Source organism: Nylanderia fulva, unplaced genomic scaffold (genome assembly GCF_048542155.1).
Source record: "Nylanderia fulva isolate GAGA-0341 unplaced genomic scaffold, ASM4854215v1 Scaffold143, whole genome shotgun sequence".
NCBI lineage: Eukaryota > Metazoa > Arthropoda > Insecta > Hymenoptera > Formicidae > Nylanderia > Nylanderia fulva.
Window position 1 is genome coordinate 255,009 of NW_028189655.1, and position 6,926 is coordinate 261,934.

The following is a 6,926-nucleotide window of genomic DNA, read 5'->3' on the forward strand; positions in this document are numbered from 1 at the left end:
TACCTTCTGACAGGATATAGTTTCTAATGTGTACAGAGGAATTAGCGGCATTCAATTCGCTAATATGTGGTAGGATACAGGGTTACATACATATATAAATAAGCAGTGATATAATAAAATACATAAGTATATTTATTATAATAGGTTGAATAAGTATGCGATATCGGTTAAATAATATTGAATAGTATTGGATAAAATATTGAATAGATCGACGATTGTAACGCAAACGTATGCAGATGCAAATCGTAGATTGAAATAATATCGGAAACGCAGAGTAATATGTGGCTTATGTCTATGCTCAAAATTCAGAGTTCGAAAAGTAATGTAAGATTGAGTTAATATTGAATAATTAAATATAATGATTAAATATAATGAGTGCCCGTCGCGCTTTACTATTTAGGGATATGTGAACTGGCTTAAATACTCACAAGATTAGACAATGTCTAATGTGCCTTGCTATGGTACACTTCGCTACTGTGTTCTTCCCTCTGAGTCTGAAGATCTGAGGAGCCTCGGTACCTCGGTCCGAAATGGCGGCTATGCCTCACCAAAATGGCGGCTATGTCTTCAGGACCCCGTAGTATTTGCTGGATTGTTGTTGACTGGAACCACTGCGACGAAATCACTGCCGTTCCGTGCCGGGTGCAGGGTTTATATACCGTAAAATGTGGCTCGCTCCTCCCATCGGGCGATGCGGCTTAGCCAATGGCAAGAGAGGTATGCCGGGGAAGTACCGGAGACAATCTGTTTCTTATAGAGATTGCGACGGTTAAGTCCCGGAGAGATGGCTTCTTAGTAGCGATAGCGGCGTTCCTTTGATGACTCATCGCCGGGCGCTCCGACTTTTCTTATCTTCTTCTTGGTAGCGATAGCGGTGCTTCTTTGGTGACTCACCGCTACGCGGCTTGCAACGGGCCTTGCAGGTTGCAACGTGTTTCAGCGTTGCATCATGCTTTGCATCATACTTCTGGAATGTAACGGTTCTCAACCGTCTTTCTAGAACCTTCTAGAATCTTTTAGATGTTTCTTGAGAGTAAAGCCGAGTTCACATAATAAAGCGGGTTTCATACCTAATTACTACTTTACGAACGATATTTATATATTTTAGGTATTATTCTTTAGAATATGTCGATTCCCTTTGCAATTTAAAATAAAATGCATTACTTCGTAAATTTTGTTATAGATTAAAATAATCTTATTTGCTTTAATTTATATTCATATTTGCATGTAAATGGTAGAAAAACTTAATTGTAACTTCTATTGTTATTTTATAGTTAGAGTTTAATAATCATGATAGACAGGTAAATTTATCAATTTACATTTACATTTCGTAGTTATATGTAAATTGATAGGTAACTTGCATCAGGAACGAATTTCTAATAGTAGGTATACTAGGGGGGTTCTAACCCGGTGGCAATGAGGGGGGGGGTGAGGGGCGGGCAGAAATCATATTTTAACTTATGCGAGACTAAATATTTGTTAATATCGGTCTTTCATGTAGATTAGCGATTGTCATTACTAATATGTTAAAGAATTAATTTTGAAAAAGATTGAAATTTTGAAATTTGTCTGGACGTTACATCTCCCCTCCTATTTGAGAATAAAACCCGACGTTGACCTAGGGTTTTGTTCGAGGTTATAAAGATGCTGCTGTAAGTCATTATATGTCTGCGGGATAGTTATATTTGTGGATTCCATTTCCCCAGGTCGTCTGGTGTTATAGCCTTGAAATTGTGGCTGACTTATTATTGGCGATTCTTTTGGCAGTGCAGGGGGTGTGTCTGAGATGGTTGCAAAAGGTGTAGCGTCTTCTGGGAACTTGTTCTTTTCCTCCTTTTCATTCATATTCTTGCGGCTGAGGTGAAGCAAGAGATTAGTTAGAGACCATAATGCTCCTATTAGATGTAGACTACATCCGTATACGGTGTAGTGCGTATCCATGGATGATGGTATCGATTGCTAGTTTAGCAATACGAACGATCATAAATACTCCAACGACACCGGCCGTGGCTGATCCAAAACTCATGAATCCTCTCCATATTTTTGCTGCGGTGTTGTCTACGATTTTGTTGAGCGATTCTTCGTCTAGTAGTTTGTATAACGAGACGGAGTTGGTGTTAACTGGATGTCCGATGAGCCCACGGGCGACGGCGTTGAGCAGTGCCGGTTTCTCTGCGGGAAACATAATGTGGTCTCTCAATTTTTCTATGTCTTGCTGCGTATAGATTCCACTAACAGCTAGTGGACCGGGTGTTAAATAACTTCAGGTAAGAGATGCCATGGGTCGTAGTTGTTGAGGTGATAACTGTCTTACTTGTGCTTTTGGTGTTAATTGTACCCAAGTGTCCTCTATTCGGTATAACGTTGGTAATTCTTGAGAACATTCTCGCTCGTTTCCGATTTTTGTGACCATTCTTGATTTGGGCGTGAGAAAGTAAGAAGCGTTTCTAACGGTTACGGCTAACTCGTTATAACATTCTTTGGTTGGACGTACGGTAACTTCTACAGGGATGCATTTTATGATCTGGACAGCTTCTCCGGTGGTGACGGCCATGTATCCCGGCGATTTCATTAGACTATACGCGAATTCATCAGGCAAGAGAGTTGCAAAGGACAAGGCGTTCGTTATTACTTGTCTTTCCAGTTCACATTTTTGCTGTATGACATTATGATACAAAGATGTCATTTGATGTCGGATATGTTTTTCAACATACACAAACTTGGAGTTCATGTAAGTGAATATATCGAGGTTATCCACAGGGATCGTACCTTTATTGGCAAAGGTTTGGCCTTGCTTTGTTTCAAGAATAAATAATTTTGGATGCTCAGTGCGGAGCAAAGTGTATCCGCATAATGGCTGTTCTTTAGTTTTAGTCAAGGCGAATGTGATGTCTTGTGTGGTAAGACTGTAGACGATGGGTGAATTATCGCCTGCTATTTTAATCGCTAGTCCTTCGTATAGTACGTCGTATTGATTGAAGTTGCATGATTTCGTAGGTACTGGTTTCCAAAAGGTGTAGCCGTCGTCAGAATCCAAACAAAAGCTATCGGCCAGCGTACAGATTGTTCCTGACCTTAACTTGATTTTTCCGTGTTCGAGTTGTACTGGCACATAAGATGATTTGAGTGAGATTTTTGCGACTGCTTGAACAATTACATTGTCCCATGTGCCGTAAGGGTCAGAATATTGCGTACCCTTGCATGTTCCATCGGTCTTTAATTCGCCAGCTAGCGTAAGGCTGTGATAAGAAGTTTGGTTGATTTTAAGTCCACTGATTAAGTGAGCAGGTCCCAAGGAAGTAGTACCGTCTTGAAACATTCGCAGGCATTGAGAATATCCGGTTTCCTGGACGTAATCTGCTTTTCCGTTAAAGACGACCGAGATGTGCGAATGCATGCCACAGTGATATATCGTGCGGGATATCTCTAGTTTGCACTGTATAACTTCTGCATAGTTATATTCGGAAAGTTGTAATAGTTGTATATAAGTTTCTGTGGAGTTTGGGGTTTGATGATGGAGATTGCATTCTCCTACATCTAAGAGGGAAACGGCGGTGATGTTGAGATGCTGTCCGCCACAATCAAATCCAATCAAGGCGAACGAAGTTTTAACGAAGAGTATTAGAATAATCCCTAACATCATGACAAGCTGTAACGCACAATCGGACTGGTTTACTAAATTAAATATTTTTATATATATATTATTTATATGTGCGTGTGTATGCATTTATAGATATATACATGTGCATGTGCGAAGGTAGTCCTGGCTTCGGACATGATAATGGTGCGTGATGAATCTTCTAATAATTGAATAGTATAATATACATGATTTTACCGTCGTTATTTTATTATTTTATGTATGTTTTAGACTCGCACATGGACATATATATATATGTGTGCGTGCAATCATACATACGTGTACGAGTGCATGCTAACGCACGGGTATATATGTTATAAACTAATTTGCGTCTTATATCTATGTATATCAATTGCGCGGTTGCAGGTTTTTCTGCCCGTGTCTTTTGTAGGATTCGTAAAGATTATTCGAAAGGTTACTATTGGGTAAAATATAATTAGCTCGTTCACTGGTGAAGCTGGAGTCGTTTTCTCCGAGTTAATGCAAGTATGAGCGTATAATATATTACATTTTTAAGTACGTTAAAGTTTTCGCGAGGCTATTTATAATGGTTGAATACTATATTGATAGATAACTCTCGCGAGGGACGGAGTTATTACCAGTGAGCGAGTTAACGATAATCTGTAATAATATAAGGTGTATCGTATTAGCTAGAATATTGCATGGGTATGAGTCTCATGCAATATCAGGAGTGTTGTATGAAATGTACTTAAGTAAAGCATACCTCATACAAAGATGAAAAATAATAGCTAGAAATAGTAAGAATAAAGTTTTGAATAATGCACAGGGTTCCATGCTGAACAACCTGTTTTGTTAGGATGGTTTTCTGAAATGAGAATTTTACATATATCGTATTACTAAAATATACCTGTAATTTTAGCGTTGAGATTTTAATAATCTTATAGGCGTCCGAGCTGATAGCGAACCTGCAATTAGGAATACATATATTATTATACATGAATAATCTTGGATATATATATATATTTGTATGACGCGTGGTCATTCGTCTTCACATCTAGTAAAATAATAATAATTATTAGCGTATTGTTTTATAATGTAGGCTGGTAATGATTAATGGTGGGTACTTTTCCGTCCCAGTATCTAATGGTATCGTTGCGTTTCCACACGTTTACTACGTATTGAATATAGGTAAAGAAACATTCTTCACAATTAGTTATGGGTTCAATTTTGTAACAAGCATAGCGACAGTTGAGACATGGAATAGGAGGTGCGGTTTCGCAAACTAAAACGTGATAATTATAAATGTCTTTAGGTACCGATCGAGTTCTTCGCGTGATGCGACAAATTTGGCAATAATTATCGTAAACTGTGCTTTTATAGCATCTAGCTCTATGTATATTAGGAAAAAATAGTAATATTTTCTGTATTAAAGGAAATCTCTGTAACAGAGTGTGGAGTTCAACAATATTAGGGTGTTCGTAGTACGTGTTAGAAGCTGTCGCGTTGTGATCGCATGGATTGTTGGAAGACATTTTTCTTAAATTTTAAACTATTAATTTCTTAGGGTCCACGGATGTGCTGAAACATTTTTTCCTTTCTTCGGTTTCTTTGAGGAAGAACACCTATCTCCCCTCCGTGTTTTAAACTGGCTAGAATTTTACACTTGATCATAATATATTTGCTCTTTCTTGGGGCTCTAATAACACTTTTGTCGCGCTTTCTCTCTCGGATATCGATATAAGTTGTTGAATCAAGTGTTTATGTATTCTTGATAATATGGGTTCTAGAGTTCTTCGATAGGTTTGATACGCGGATGGCAATCGGCTAGTCGTCCGAATTAAGTTGTATGGAAAATTTTGTTCTTCGTGGACGCTTTGTATTAGTAAGGAAAACATGGCGAGTTTTTAATGTGCTTTCGTCCCAATTATCTCTTTAATTTCGATTTGTTTTTTAAGTATTCTACTAATAAGTATGTGGCCGTTCTATATAGTCCTTTGATTGAGGATGTAGCATGGGTTTTAAAATGTTGAATCTTGAATTTTTTAGTTAGGATGCGTATTAAAAGTTGAATAGAAAAAATTGGTACTTGATCGGGTAAGGATAGCTTTGGAGTTCCATAAATGCAATAAATTATTTTGTAAGCGGTCGGCTATCGTTTATGAAAGGGCTTCTTTTAATGGTACTGGCTATCAGAGTAACTTTTGTTAAAATCCTTTCATGGTTTAAAATATTTAGTTCCGTATTCGTGATAGAATGGCCCTACTATGATCCTAGTGAAACTTGTGTCGCAGCTGTCCCAGGGTGTAATCGTAATAATCATTGTTGTTTGGTTTTACCGCGCGTTCATTTTTTAACTGACACTCGCGACATTTTCTAATATTCTTGAGATTCTTGTTTTCCACAGCGTACTCCACAAGTGTGAGGTCGAAGTCTATTAATGGGTTTTTCGTAACGCCTTTACGGCACCGCATGCTGATTCATGTTTTCTGAATCTAATTTTATTGTACGCGTTTTCTGTAGTATAGGTGTGATCGCTAAATTTTGACAAATAGTTCTATTTACGGGTGTCGTGAAAAAATTCTTTATGATGAATAACGTATGACCAAGGTGTCATCGAATTTAATGGCTTTTGCATGATGCTAAATAATTAGTTTGTAACTCTTTCGCAGTCGTAATAAAGGAACGTATACCAATTATTCAACAGTTTGCGTTCCCGACAAATCGACTTATTGTTCTTAATCAGGCTTGATATTAAATTATTTTAAATATTCATTTAACTATATAAAATAGGCAATAAGAGCCAAATCGCGGGTGACAGTGTGCGTTATTCTAACGAAAACTAAATTTCATTCGTTAGAATTAAAAGTGGGGTTTTTTTCTTTACGGGGGAAGAGGGAGACATGACGCTAAAAATCTCTTGCTAGAGATTTTCCAATTTTGATATCTTGGCCGTGTCCAAGTAAAATTTGGTGTCCTGTGGCACAGGGTATTTTAATTCTAACGAAAAAATTTAGTTTCGTTTAGAATACGCACTGTCATCCGCGATTTGGCTCTTATTGCCTATCTATATTTCATTTATATTTATTATTACCAGGAGCTAGTTTAACTCGTAATCTAAATTAATTTAATTTGGTTTTCTTTACTTATAACTCGTTCTCAAATTGAGGGGTTTTCGTATGTGGGTAAAAGATTTGCAATGGAATAAAGTTCGGCTCCTTGTCGTAAGGTGATCCGTCTAAACTTATAAAAATTACATGAGTTATCTTTTTGTGGTTTAATAAGTTATCCTCATTTCGCGTATTTTTCTTACTCGGAATTACGGGAGAGG

General features: G+C 37.5%; 1 pseudogene; it reads right to left on the reverse strand.

Moving 5' to 3' along the window:
• Positions 1-1,590: 1,590 nt before the first annotated feature.
• LOC146724210 (uncharacterized) lies at positions 1,591-3,662 on the reverse strand (annotated as a pseudogene).
• Positions 3,663-6,926: the final 3,264 nt, after the last annotated feature.